The sequence below is a fragment of the Microtus pennsylvanicus genome, chromosome 20, assembly GCF_037038515.1.
Source record: "Microtus pennsylvanicus isolate mMicPen1 chromosome 20, mMicPen1.hap1, whole genome shotgun sequence".
Classification (NCBI taxonomy): domain Eukaryota; kingdom Metazoa; phylum Chordata; class Mammalia; order Rodentia; family Cricetidae; genus Microtus; species Microtus pennsylvanicus.
The window spans coordinates 16,207,647-16,221,898 of NC_134598.1; positions in this window are offsets into that span (position 1 = coordinate 16,207,647).

The following is a 14,252-nucleotide window of genomic DNA, read 5'->3' on the forward strand; positions in this document are numbered from 1 at the left end:
TTGTTTAGCATCCACTGAGAAGCCAACATGAACTGATTCTTGTGGCTGCTGTTATAACACGAGCTATCCTATAAATACAAAAATGATGGCAAATTGACTTTGTATTTCTCTGGTCGTCTCAGTCTAGTAAATTATTACATCAGTTTAACTGGACATCAGATACAAATGATGAAGTTATCAATGAAGTGGAGGACCTGTCAGGCTGCAGGAAATATTGAGTTTGACACACACGGAGAGAAAAGGAATAAAATAATAAAATGAAGACAATAATATATGGGATGTGTGCAACATTGCAAAGATCCAATGCCAAGACCCCCCGAAGGAAAGGACAAGGATCATTAGACAGAAGCATAATTTAAATGGATAAAAGGTGGCAATGTTCCAAACCTAAAAAGAACGTCAAGTCACAGATTCAGAAAGTATTCCTGGAGCCAAAGCAGGACTAATAAAAGGATAACTCTACCTAGGCATGTCAGAAAGAAACTGCTAAAAGCAGGCAGATAAAATATTCAAATGTAGCAAGAGCCCACACAGCCTTCTAAGTGAGTCATGGTAGAACCAGCAGCTGGGTTAGAAACAGAAACAGTGGATGCTGTGGAAACAAAAATGACATCTTCAAAGTATTAGAAGAAAATAAATGCAAGCCTAAACGTCATTATGCAGCCAAAATATCATTTAGAAACAAAGATTTTCACACACGTGCATACACATAGACATGCATACATGCACATACACTCACCTGAGAAAACCTGTAAATGGAAGATCCACCAGGAAGAAAGAAAGAAAAATGAAAGAAAGAAAGAAAGAAAGAAAGAAAGAAAGAAAGGAAGGAAGGAAGGAAGGAAGAAGGGATAAAGGAAGGGAGGGAAGGAAGGAGGGGAGGGGAAAGGAGGGAGGAAAGGGAAGGAGGAAGGAAGGGAGAAAGGGAAGGAAGAAAAGAAACTTTAAGCTTAAGTAAAATTGATCCCAGATAAGGAAATGCTAATGAATGAAGCAATGGTAAAAATAAATACAAGAAGATAAATCCAAAATTTAAAAGTTGGCTTTTTAATGAATATATACTATCTAACATGTATATAGAAACAAAAAAATCCTATAAAACAATAAGGAAACACAGAATTTTTCATATGCTCATGAATTTGAATTGTCTGGTATATGGTAAAGATAGTAATTTTATCATACTTAAATAAATAGAGATGCATATTGCCAGCTCGAAGGGTTCATTTATTAAATAATACTAACACCATCTTAACTGATACCTAAACTCCACATATGACCAAGATCACAAGGAACTTTTTATATGTACCCAACTCATTTCTCTTGACATGATGGTCTGCAAGTCAATCCATAGCGTTTCCAGTGGCAGGGTTTTATGATTTCAGAGTTCAAATATAACCCAAGGCATCTAAGCATCAGAGTTCTCTTTTTCCTTCAGTTTCTGAACTACTAGGAATCAGTCCCATGGACCTGCACACACTAGGCAAGTACTCTACCACTGAGCTAAAATACCTAAGCTCATACTCTTTATTTCAGTTGTTTCTATTTGTTGGCTATTGTGAATGATGCTGAAAAAAATCATGAAAGTGTCCATTTGTTTTCAACATGCTGATTTCATTTCATTAGGATATATACCAAGCAGTAAGAGGGAGACATTGTCCCACTGTCTTCCATAGTTATGGTAACGTGCATTCCTCCTAACCGTGTCAAGAAAATACACGTTTTAAGCTGTTCACAAAACAGCCTGAAATTATGTGGTTTTGTTGCATAACTGATTACTGAACCATGCATTGAAAGAACTGTTTCATGAAATATACATAGAGTCATTATGAAAAATACTAGCGACTCCTTAGAAACGCAAGCATGGTAATTAGCCTTGATGTGGTTTGCCCGCAATTCTAGTGTAGAGAAGGATGAGGAAGAACAATGCTGACTTCACTCCTCAATAATTGCTGGTGGGTACATGAACCCTTGGAAGACTGAGAAGAATCTAATGCCCCTAAGATATTCAGGATGTTACAGGATGGAGTGAAGAACCCCGAAGACTCTCTTACCCATCGGAGTGGGTTAGAGGATGTGGTTCATGAGCTATATGAGATGAAGCTGTTGCTAGAGACTGACAAGCAGTATGCTTCCTCCTGTCTTCCTTCTATGCTTTCTAAACTCCAGTCGCATAGATACTCTCTTTCCCTGAAAAGCTGGTGCATAGCACAGTTGGTTTTTGTTGGTGGACAGCAGTTTTTGTACGTGATATACTCAGGGGGAATTTCCCACGGGGGACATCTGTGCATGCCAAGCAGTTTCCTCAGTCTGCTGTGTTCTCGTTGTCTTGATATTATCTCCTACTCTGCCATCTTAACCTCGAAACATGATCCACTTCTTGTCTCAGATCCTGTGTCCTACTGTGAACTCCTGCCCTGAAACACTCCACACAAACTCACAAGCATAGATCAGACTCCCTTGTTCGGATTAGCATCCTTGATGTAAAATGCTTGAATGCAGAGATGTTTATGGCTTTGTTTTATAGCTTGGAATATTTGCATGGCGTTCTTTATGCTTTGTTTGTACTTACATGGGAAGAGAGTGGTCTTACACACCAGTTTTGATTTGCTTGCTTTTGGACTCTGGCCCATCTTCTTGAAGTGACAAATTTTCCATTCTGACATTATGTTAGTACTCAAATAGTTTTGTATTTGAAAAATTTGGGGATTTCAAATTGCATATGTGGATACAGTGTGTGTATGTGTTTGTGTGTCTGCGTATGTCTGTGTGTCTGTGTAGGTACACATGTGCATGTGTGCAACTTGTTTATTGAGGCCAGAGGTCATGATCTGTTATTTTTCTCAATTGCTCTCTACCTTATCTTTTGAGACAAGGTCTCTCACTGAACCTGGAGCTCATAGATTCAGCAAGACTGGTAAGACAGCAATTCCAAAGGATCTGCTACCTCCCTAAGGCTGAGATTACAGACACACAAAGAGATGCTCGGCTTTCATTGAGATGACAGGAAGTAATTTATACTTTCGTTATTTCACAATAAGTGCTTTACAAAATAAGCTAATTCTCTAGATCCTGAATTTCAGGTTCTTTTCAACTGGGAATGCTTAAGCTATAGACCTTTAGCAGCTGTTTTTCACAATCCATAACATCACAATTGTTACTAATTGGTTATTTGGGTGATTGTTTATTGTCTCTTTTACTCATTAGTCTTGTTCATCCATTTATTTCAAGCCTTCAGGATAGAGAAATTTCAGCCATAAATTCTTGGCTAGTCAGTTTGTGGGTGTAGACAAGGTCTTTTATAGAATCGTCTGAGAAAAGATGGAGAAATATGAGCTGGTCATGGTTCAGTTCAGTTGAATCAACAGTCTCAGATGAAATGACCATTTCCAAGGAATAGAGATTAAAGAGGGTCTGGAGACAATGTGGGTTGTGCAGAATCCAACCACGTGATGAAACAATGATTTATTGTCTTTGTTGTAAATAAAAGTCACCTTTATACTCTCTTAGAAGCAGCAAGTTTCAAGGCCTCATGCCCCCCTCTTGGGGTTCATGTTTCCATAGGGAAACTCTCCAAAAACCTTGTGGGTTTCTGCAGGATTTGACTTTCAGCTGACATTTTTGTTTTGTCCCATTGATTTTTTTTTTCTCTCAGGTGTTCTGTTACCAGCTGCTTGAGTAAAAACACTTCTGATAGGCTTTCTATTTCAGATACTGGGGGTTGAAGACTGGGGATTGAAGCCCATAAATCTAGGATTGACTTAAATACCTAGACCAAATAAACATGTCTTTAAATGTCATCTTAATTCATGACAAATAAGCTGAAATATGCTACAACTAGCATTCATACAAGGTTGATGAACACTTCCATGTAAATATTTTAACTTAGTTTGATAAAGACTGTATTGTAAAGCAAAAGGAACATGTGGACACTACAGCTGATAATACTTGAATAATTAAATTATTATTCAGTTATGGTTGAATATTGTTATTCCCTGTCTCTGAGTACAAATTCAGATTTGTTAATTGTACAAAATAGCAAGTGAAATATAAATTAAAGCATGGAGGAAGCTTCCAATTAAAACACAAAGCCAAAGGAAACAATTCAAAAATTTTACTTCCAGGCATGGTGGGTTTGTGCCTACAATGCCAGTGCTCAGGTAGCTGAGTTAGGAAGACTGCTACAAGTTCTAGGTCAATATGGGCTACATAGTGAGTTCCACATGAGAACAGACTACAGAATAAGATGCTAACTCATGGGAATGAATGTGTGTGTGTGTGTGTGTGTGTGTGTGTGTGTGTGTGTGTAAACATATATACTAAGTTCTTAAGTGCGGTGATTTTTAAAACACAGTAAAAAAAAAAAACCTAGGATATAAATCTACAACATGGGCAATTTACAGGGAACAATCACAGTGGCTACATCAATATATGTAATGCTCAACCTGTCCCATAATAAGGAAAAAGCATATTAAAGTGAATTATGTTTCATAAGGCTGGCAGGGATTAAAAGGAGTGAAACTTTCAAACCTTGGCAGTTATACAAAACAGCTATTTTCCTACATGTTTAGTAGAAGGCACAAAATTGGAGAGGTTACTTTGGAAGACACACTGACAATCTATCAGAACAGTACATCTATGCTGATTCAGCAACTCTTCTAAGAAACAATTTTAAAGAGATTTTCACAGATGAGTATCAAGAAATGCGTGCAATAATATTTTTTGCTGTTGTGAAATTTAGCGATGTAAACATCCATCGTATTATTTTCTAATAGATTAAGTTACTCTATTCTTATTTTATTCTTATTTAAAAATTGAGACAAACTTTATGTACCAGTGTACACCCTCGCCCTAATGTTGCAGGGGAAGCTGTCACAAAATGCAGAGGTTAAAGATAGTAGCACCGTTTTCATTAGATAGAAATCCATAAAAGAAAACAGCAAATACAAATAAATGGGAAGGAATAACAGAACACATAATGGTCATGACCTTTTCATAATCAAGAAAAGATTCCTATCTCGGCTGAGAATACAGAGTGATGCAGGAAAGACAGAATGATGCATCTCTACATGATGTGATGGTTAAATCTTCTTTCTGTTCATTTGTGTCGTTTAGTTTTTGTGGAACAGCACTGCCCTGTGTAGCCCAGGCTAGCCTCCAACATGCATCAATTGCATTTAGGATATTTACATCTGTGTTCATTGGGAGATCGGCCTTGAAACTTCTTTTTTGTTGTCTTTACCTGGTTTGGGTATCAAAGTATACTGGCTTCATAAAAGAAAAAGTTGAAATAAATAAATAAATAAAAAGTTAAGTAATATCCCCTCCATTTCTATTTTATGGAATAGTTTGAGGAATATTGACACGACATTTTCAGAATGGGTCTTTGGGGGGATATTAAAATATAATTACTTAGTTCTATTTTATGGTCAAATCTATGCATGCACAGATAAAAATTAGTCAAAGCATTGACACAAATAAAGCAACAACATAAGCTTAACATAGTCTTAGCTATAGTCTGTTTATGCCATATCTTAAATCGCATTAAGATATTATGTAATAAAATTCACATAAATGTTATTATTGCAACTTAATTTTATAGGACCTGGACGGTAACTGATAATTATGTTAACAGAAAAGGAGTGGTTGACTTTTAATATTCTCTGTTCTGAAAATTGAGGTAGGGAAGACATTGAAACAAACCATGGTAAGGTAATCTATGAATCCTGATGCAGAAGCATTGGCCGTCTCCCAATCTGTTCAAACATGAATCACTGAAGACTCACAAGTTTAGGCTAAGCTACAGTCCTCATCTTATAAATCTTTTTGATAAGTGATAAACTAAAAGAATCCCATTCTGCTGCACTCGTAGACAGGAGCCTAACATAACCGTCATCAGAGAACTGCAGCAAACAGAAGCAGAGAACCACAGTCAAATGTTAGCAGGAGCTCAGGGAATCCTATAGAACCGGGTGGGGGAGGCGGAGGCAGCAGAAGGATTGTAGGAGCCAGAGCGATCAAGGGCATCACAAGAAAACCCACAGAATCCGTGAACCTGGGTTCATAGGGGCCAACAGAGAGAGAGAGACTCAACTGACAAAGCCTACATAGGTCTGACCTAGGCCCTCTGCATATATGTTACAATTATGTAGTTTGATCCTCTTGTGGGACTCCTAACGGTGGGAACAGGGGCTGTGTCTTGACTCTTTTGCTTGCTTTCGGAACCCTTTTCCTTCTACTGTGTTACCTCCTCCAGGCCCAACCTTATTATGAGGGGAGATGCCTAGTCTTATCGACCTTGATAATAAGCCTTTGCAGCCTGCCCTTTTCTGAAGGGAAATTGAGAAGTGGATGAGGGGTGATGGGGTGGTGGTGGGGGATATGGACCGGAAGGAGATGAGGGGGAGAAACTACTGTTGGAATATAATATATGAAAAAAAAATGTGAAAACAATTTTAGTAAAAGAAAGCCTGCTCCCCAAGTAGCTAATTTTATTCACCCAGAATAGGTGCTAATATTTAAATTGTTTTCCATTGTTTGAGAGGCCATAACCTGTCTATTTGATGGCTTAAAATATGAAAATGGGCCAGGTCTGCTCGGAATAACGGACAGCAGGGGCCCTGCTTCGCGGTGCGTCCTGTCTTCCTGCGGACTAGAGAGGAAGCCAGCCTTTTCGCCCACTTCCCCCAGCCTTTCAACCCAGACGTGGTCCAATTAGATGTCTAAAATGGACGGCACAGAAACTGTGCCGCTCGCAAGCTGCAGAGAAATGCATCTTTGATCACTGTGGTGGACAGCTGCTGGGCCTCGAATCCCGACCGCTTGCTTCTTCAGAGCCCTCAATTCCACTTTCATCCTGACAGCTCCTTTCAAACACGGCAGGAGCTGCTTTGAAAGCTCTGGACTCCACACCGAAAAACAATCCAAACCAACATCATGCAACAGTTCAGGAGGAAAGCATCCAGCCAAGCATTTAGACAGCACCTCAGTCTGGTGAAAGAACTCAGACTCATTAGTCTTCAAGCCCTTGGGAAGGAGCAGGAGATTCTGCAGCTATTCAACGAAGCATAATGTTTTTACTTCTGGGTTAAGAAGACACAAAATTTATTATATAACTTTACTTTTGAAATGACCAGTAGGAAATGTCAAGCTTCCAACTGAGGTATGGTTCAAAGGATGTCTTCTTAGAGCAGGAGCTTTAACGGAATCATGGAAGCAAAAATGTTGAAGACACCGGAGGTTCCGATTCATAGCTCTGAGACATTTGTTTGTTTTGTGTTTTTGTTTTCTGGAGTAATTTTTTCCATTCATTTCTTTTGGGGTCTGGAAATTTGTATGAACTAATCTAGATTACTTGATGAATGACAAAATATTGTATTCCTAAGCCCTTCTGGTATCCACTACTTACAGACTTGGATTCAAGTAAAAAAAACATTGAGGTTGAGGTTTCAATTTCTATGTGAGAAAAAAATAAAGTTGGCTAGTTCCCTAGATTTGATATTTCTCTATGTTAACACAAACTGTGACTGATCCACAAGAGTAGTCTGGACCAAGACCTACCTTTTTCTTGTGGTAGGAATTTTTATTGCTATTCCTGCGGAGTTTCAACAGCGTCAGTATGGATTCTATGCTGCCAAAGTCCTACAGTCTCAGTCTTTTCACCAGATAGGAAATGATACAGTGGTTGACCTAAAAAGAACTAGGCACAGAGGAATATGTGAAGTCTGCTCTGGACCAGCAGCGCTTCCAATAGGCACACACACACACACACACACACACACACACACACACACACACCACTGTCCACTGTGATCACGTCCATCCCTTCCTCCAACCCAGACCTATACCTTTGTCTATGCCCACACACCTTCTGACATTTCTTATTCCTTCAGGTGAATATTTCCCAGCAGCCCTGGTACCCAGAGAGGCTCAAGAAAACCTCATGCTCATCACATTTTAATTTCTTTTTTTTCTGTTCTTTTTAATTCTAGTAAATATGAATTTCTGAGAAGTTTGTCTCTTCTCTTCATCAGAATATTAGCCATGGTTTTTTGTTGTTCTTTCTTCCTTCCTACTTTCCTTCCTTTTTTTCTTTCTATTCAACCGTCTTTTTTGATACAAGTTTTCTTGTTTTGTTCTCTTTCTGTCTCTCGCACCCACAATCTTCTTTTCTCAAATGTCTACTTCTTATCAATTGCCCTTTCAAATATAAAAATAAGTATTAGATGTGCAGATAGACCTCAGGATTCATTAGCAAGGAAGGAAGGAATCTGATGGTCTAAGAGTCTGTGTCCAAGGGAAGGGAAGAGCTGTAATATAACATAACACAACATAGCATAAATAGCACAGCATCATATAACATCAGTTCACATCGCATCATGTCACACTGTGAATGTTAATGTTAAATACTTTGCATGATCTCACTGTTCCTGGCTTCGAAATACACCTCTGTCTTCTGCAATGGCTGTTGGCTCTAGAGCAGGAAGTCTTTAACTCGGTTTCTCCAGATTAAGCCAGCTTTCAACAAGCACCAGTGGAGAGGGGTGGCTATCCATTGCCTGTGTAGAAGGAAGAAATCTAGAAGTCCAATTGCTTTGTATATAGATTTTTTTCATTCACCCAGGTTTCCAAACATATACCTCACCACCATGGTCCAGGCATTCTGGAAGCCAGAGTCTTACAGGTGCCCCTCCTCGTACAGGCATTTGGGTTTCTATTTATTCTAATTATGGTAACTTTTTTTGATTTCTCAAGTTTTTTTTTATCTTTCATCAACTGTTGTTTCTTGTGTTCTCTTTTGTCCTCTGGGTTAATAACTGTTTGCTCTTTGATGATACCTTACTAAAGGGAGAGATTCTGAAGGGAGAGCTGGCAAACAATCTTCCAAGTTTGCATCTAGGAGTTCCATAGCTAACTGCCCATCTTTATAAACCCCAGCCAGGATCATGGCTATGCTATTATTTTGGACAATATGTCATACCACGTAACAACTACAGCTTTACTAAAATATGCCTTTGGCTACCTTATTAATATAAAATTTTAATTTGTACCAGCTGACATCTTCACTGAGGTAAGGATACACATGGCACCAGTCTGTCATCTAAGCCAAAACAAGGTGGCTTATAATTTACCTTGAAGCCTGAAGACCAGCCAGTGCGACCTCACCTCTATATCACGCTTGCTAACACTTGGAAGAGAGAACTGGCATCACACTGTAAAGCTCAATGAATTAATGCCTGGCCCTCATTTTGAGTAATGGGCTTTCTATTTCCTCCTCAATTTAAATGTCAGCTAATTATTAATCTGCCATGTTCCTGTGTGCACCAGTCTCGTAACACCCTTTCAAGCCTGCTTCATGCTGCTGGAGTGTAGATGCTTGATCACAATATATTGCATGGCCAAAACAAGGCATAGATCACAGGAAAATGTCCTCAATCCCCCGGCAGGAATCACTTGTTGTGGACACCTCTTTGAACTCCTTTTGCACGCCACGCAGTTACAGTGTTTGTTTCGGTTTTCAGCGCACACATAAAGAGAAGAGTGTGAACCACATCTGTGGCCTGGGAAACAGGGAAGAGTTCCGATACCAATTAAGGACTTAATCCCCGGACAGCTGGCCACGGGCCTTGTTAATGATCCTCGACAGAGAGTTACATGGAGATATTGACTGTGGGATTTGTATTTGTGTAGCTCAGTGTCTAGCACAGCGTCGGGCCTATAAATATTCAGTATATGCTTGTAAAATGAAAGAATAAATGAGAATAACTGTTGGCTTGCTTGCGGATAAAATGCAATTAAGGCTAAATCCTTTCCATTAAGATTACTACTTATCTGTAGCTTCGGAATTAGCCAACCATAAGAAATGTCAGCGAGACTCCTAATAAGGCAGAACTCAATATTTTAATTGGAAAATAATGTAGAAACCAAAAGTGTACAAAATAGAGTGCCCCCACATATATTCTTCAGGGTTTGTTTTTGCTTTAAGACGGCTTCTCAAAGAATTCTATGTAGAACCTGTCTCCAAGACATGCAATTGCTAGTCTGTGGTTTAAGGATCAGAGAGAGACACTTAAAGGCAGCAGAGGTAGGGATGGAAACATTAGTATGATGTTGCTAAAATGGATGATCCTCAAACATGCAATAAATCACACACACTCACACATGCACACACATAATGTGGTCATAAAATGATACATAGACAGACTCGTTTTATAAAACAACAGAGAAGGATTGAAAGCAAGTATGCAGAAACATAAAAATGTGTTAACAGAATACAGATTTGAATAATAGGTCACTAAAACCCAATCTTAAGGTATCTGAAGAAAATATTTGGTTAATGGAGCAAAACTGACAATCAACACTGTAATATTAAAAGGTTCTGAGATGAGAGACAAAAATGAGAAATGGGAAAAAAGGCATCATGTGTCAAGCAGACTCAATACTGCAATGTGTTCTCACAAAAACTTCACGTTTCAAGTTCAATTACAAATGCTCTAAACTTCAAGTATGTGAGAGAGTAGCTGGGCCTGGTGTCACATGGATGTAATTCCAGAATCTGTGAGACTGCAGGACTAGGAATTCAAGGCCCCTGTCAACAAAACAAAAAGTCGTGTTGTGGGGGAATAATTAAGCAGCAAAGCAAATTTCAGAGTTTCGACTCTCGACATCAGTGGAGAGCTGTATTCAATTAGTGCCGTGCTGCGCACCGCGCCCCCGTGTCTGCGCTCTGTGCGCTGGCACCCAGTTCGCGAGCTTCGGGCAAAGGGGCTGGAGGTTAAAATACACAGACACACACAGACAGAGAGACAGCGACACGGGTCATCCTTGAATTCCCCAAGAATGCCCCCTTTATTGTGTTCAGGGGCAGATTATATAGAGATAGCCACGCCCCAGCCAAACCCACCAGAAACCACTCTCCTGCCATCAGGAACTCCTGAAGGTCTCGCGCTCAGAGCAGCTGTAGGCACTCAGATCAGGGGATTACAAGAAATTCAGGATCTGTTGGGAGCACAACAGTGCCGGAAACAGCAGCAGAACTGAGACTCTGGGCCGCTTACACTTGTGTGGTGGCCGTGAGGATGTCCTAAGACAGCGGTTCCCAACAGCTTTTCCACTCAGGTAACCTTCTTCATATACCAGTGACATATGAGAACTATGGGAAAATTCAAGATGCATCGTTGCAAGTCCCACAAATTCATCTTAGCGCCCTGTGTTTACCTTTATGCTTTGCTTATTGTTCACACACGCCTCGGGAGGACGCAACCTCCAAGCCGCTTAGATCTGTCCATAGACAGGTGGTGAGCAAGTGTTGATGTGGAAGGTGTTGAGATGTAGATCAAAGGATATGCAATGTCAGTTAAGAAAGAATAAGCTCGGGACATCTATTTGCAACACCGGGCATGGAATTGATAATATATTATATTCTTGAAAGTTTCTCAGATTACTCTTGCCGCAAAAGAATAGCAGCATGAAGGACTATTAGCATGTTAACTACCACGTCATCATTCAACAGCGTCTGTCTGTATGCGTCTCTATGCAAGTTTCAAAACACATGTGTAACGTAGCACATTTGATGTTATATTTAACCTTTAATTATATTGCTGAATGTGATCCCATATAGCCTACTAAAAGCATATACTACAAACAGAATAAAATCTTTAAAATTATACAGCTATAAACTTATCAGAAGAACATAAACCAGGTTACCGGTTTGTTCTGAAGCTCTTCAAGTTTTAAGTTTCTGTCCCCACCCACAGTAATTTCACGATGTCCTCGAAGCCTTGTTTTTCTTTTTCAAAGACAAACCATGATCATGAAATAAAAAAAAATATTCTGTTTTTTTTTCTTTGAATTTTCAAGACAGGGTTTCTCCGTAGCTTTTGGTTCCTGTCCTGGAACTAACTCTTGTATACCAGGCTGGCCTCGAACTCACAGAGATCCGCCTTCCTCTGCCTCCCGAGTACTGGGATCAAAGGTGTGAAAAACATATTCTATGGGAGTATTTTCTGTTAAAATTTCTCATGGAAAGAACTGCAGAAAAAAGACGTTTTCCTAAAGAATTATCCCAAACCTGCAATTGGGATGTAATAAATAAGGGAAGAATAAATTTGTAAAAATAAATTATTCTCTGATTAGCTAATGTGTATGCAGATGCAGAAGGGCAGGCAATTGGAGATAGATTTGAGGAATAAACATGGAGATTTGAAGATGAGAATTCCGAGCCTTGGGTGGTCATGTTTACACTGAAGGCCTGTGATCTTCTCTAGTGAGGAATTCTCAGTAGTTAACGAGAGAAAATTCTCACCTTAGTAGTAATAAGGACTACTGCAATGTGCAAGATTGGGGGGCCAGGGGGGGTGGAGAGATGGCTCAGTGGTTAAGAGCCCTGGCTGCTCTTCCAGAGCTAATGAGTTCAATTCCCAGCAACCACATGGTGGCTCACAACCATCTGGAATGAGATCTGGTGCCCTCTTCTGGCCTTCAGGCATACATGGAGGCAAAATGTTGTATACAGAATAAATAAACAAAATCTTTAAAAAAAAAAAAAAGATTGGGGGCCAGGAAAGAGACAGCATAATGGATACACATAATTGAATTCATTTGGTGGGGAGTTTAGCGAGCGCCCACAAACTAGATGCCTTAAACCCTAGAGACTTAGGTCTGGAGGCTGGAAGTCAGAATGGAAGGGCCCAGAGAGACTGGCACTTCCGAGGGAACTAAGGGAAGAATCTGGTTCAGCCTTCTTTACCTGACCATCTTCGTGTCTGTAGTGTTTCCCCTCTGCCTTTGTGCTGTCTTCTTTCTGTACAATGTGTGTACAATTAGGCCCTCTTACTCGTTCCTCTGAAAAACAGTGGATTGGGATGCGCCTGATGACTTTGTTTCAACTTGTTTATTTCTACAAAGGCCATCCTGCAAATACAGTCACATTCTGAGGTCACAGGATTTACTATATCAACATAGCAATTCGGAGAGCAGGGACAACACATTCCAACCTATGCAATAATTGTGCCTTTCCAAATTCCTAATGTATTTCCAAAACTTAGCATTTCATCTCGTTTCATTGCTTTAATTTTTAAGGAGAAATCCTCCTCGATAACAGAGATCTTAGGCTTATTATTGTGACCAGTCAAGCATATTATTCTGCTCAGTAGTACACTTGACCTCATTTGAGCTTCTGTGGTAGACAAGCCACTGAAGTAGACACAGAAAGCATTTCTAATGAAGTATTAGAAGCAGGATTTTAAAGCTGTCCAATCACAAACCTCTCAGTGGCAAATAACTTTGGCATTGTGATTTGAAGCGCTAAATCCAAGGACTTACAAAATAAAAGGTTTGAAGTCAAGAGTCACTCCTCATTGATTTTCATAGAATACCGTTCCTTTATTCCTTGAAATTAGTGAGAGCTGGGCGGTGCCCCTATCCACCGAGATTGCAGGCAGAGCTGGTCCTGGGCTAAAGAGGTAGATACTCCTGTCTCAGACACAAAACTAGATGTCAAAAGCCTGATAATTAAGATTAATTTTGTTCTCATACAGTATCCTTGTTGAAAAAATTAGTGCAATAACGACAAAAAAGGTGTTTGATTAGGTAAGAGCATTTGTAAACAAGCACAAGGACAGGGGTTCAAATCTCCAGACCTACACAAAAATGCTAAATGCAGTCACATATGTGTCGGCAACCCCAGTACTCTAGAAGGACCAGGCAGCAGAGACAGGAGGATTGCCTGCATGGGACAAACCTGGGCCCTCTGCTTGTGGGTAACAGTTGTGTCACTTGGTCTGTTTGTGAAGCTCCTAGCAGTGAGATCAGGACCTGTCCCTGGAATTTAGCTGGCCTTTGGGAATCTATTCCACATGCTAGGTTACCTTGCCTAGCCTTGATGCAGGGGAAGGAGCTTGATCCTGCCTCAAGTTTATGTGCCATGCTATGTTCAAGCTCATGGGAGGCCTGCCCTCTTCTGAATAGAAAAGGAAGAGTGGGTGGTGAGGTGGGTATGTGGGATGTGGGGGATGGGATGGGAGGAGAGGAGGTGGGGGAAACTGTGGCTGGTATGTAAAATAAATGAAAAATTTTAATTAATAAAATAGAGAGAGAGAGAGAGAGAGAGAGAGAGAGAGAGAGAGAGAGAGAGAGAGAAGGAGGGAGGGAGGGAGGGAGGGAGGGAGGGAGGGAGGGAGGGAAGGAAGGAAGGAAGGAAGGAAGGAAGGAAGGAAGAAAGAAAGAAAGAAAGAAAGAAAGAAAGAAAGAAAGAA